Source organism: Octopus bimaculoides, chromosome 6, assembly GCF_001194135.2.
Source record: "Octopus bimaculoides isolate UCB-OBI-ISO-001 chromosome 6, ASM119413v2, whole genome shotgun sequence".
In the NCBI taxonomy this organism is placed as follows: Eukaryota; Metazoa; Mollusca; class Cephalopoda; order Octopoda; family Octopodidae; genus Octopus; species Octopus bimaculoides.
Genome location: NC_068986.1, coordinates 85455092 through 85456522, shown reverse-complemented (window position 1 = coordinate 85456522; position 1431 = coordinate 85455092).

The following is a 1431-nucleotide window of genomic DNA, read 5'->3' as shown; positions in this document are numbered from 1 at the left end:
TTTCTCCTTTTATATTACCTTTTTTTTTACAGGTGTAACCTCAGAATTGGTCCGTTCATACTGGCCATTTTACCGAAAGTCATCCACCTTTCAATAAATTTGCTACGAGAGAGTACTTCCCTCTCTACTCTCATCTTCCTTTTCAAGTGGAACTTGAAAAAGTTAATGGGGCCTTTGCTAAAGAGGAAAGTGTCTGACTTTAGCCCTTTCAAACGGGTCCACCATACTACCTCTTTCGCTACAGCCACTAGACAAAGGAAAATTGCCTTGCCTTCCTGGTTAAAGGAGGTCGGCGGGGCAATCTTCACTATGGATTCAGCTGATAGCCGGGTCCGTCCTACAGGCGACAGCTGTTCGACATAAACTCACAGGTCAGCACTACTCAGGCACTGGATGAGTGCGTGCAGAACACTTTCGTCGCTCTGAGCGCACCTCGTGCAGGCCCGGCTGACGGCACTTCTGTGCAAGTAGAGTTTATCTCGAACAGGCAGCACCTCTCAGTAGCACTGCCAGGCGAGGGATCTTTGGAAGTTATCCATGGACCCCGGCCCGAAAGTTCTTCTGAACAGACTGTTTAGCTGATTATCGTCGACGTCTAGAGTTTCCCCGAGAACGTCGTCGCACTTTTCCTCCACTAACCCTCTATAGAACGCTAGAATGGAACTACTACCGATCGCATTGCCAGCTTGGTGGAGGGCGGTGAGAGCTTGGTGTGCACTCGAGGTGCCAAGTGCCATTTCTAGGTTTGCGTTTGATTCAAAATTGCAGCTCTGTCAAAGAGATAAGCGCCAGAATGTCGTGTCTGATGAACGGTGACCACACCTGCTCACCGTCCAGGAAACGCTTGAGATACCGTAGCCTGAGCGCATATCTGCGCATCAGCAACCACGGCATGCCAAGGCCTCCGTTCAGCGGCTGTTCACAGCAGATGGAGCGCCTGATCAGTGGTACCTGACCCTTCCACAGAAAGTCGAAGAGCAAGCGTACCAGCTTGGCCAACCAGCGGTCGGGACAAGGGAGGACGGTCAATCGGTAATAGATGACGGATGCGATGTACGCATTCACCACCTCCTCTCGACCTTTCAGGGACAGCTTCCTCTCGGTCCATTTCTAGGTGAGATTGGCCACCCTGCTCGTCACTTTGCTCCAGTTTCTCTCCACCTGGAGGTCCGGACCAAACCAAACCCCGAGCAGTTAAACGGGACCGTCTGTCCAGCACCCTACGACGCTGCTGGACGGCATGGACTTGCCCCTCCAGGTGCCCAGTTGCAAGCCCACCGACTTTTCCGCATTCATTTTCGCACTTGTCACTGCTTCGTACTCGTTTAGCTTCTCGCCAATCAGGTCTATATGCCTGTGGCACGACACCATCACAGTGACGTCGTCGGCATAGGCAGACACGCTCCTTCGACATTTCAGATCGCGCGGGAC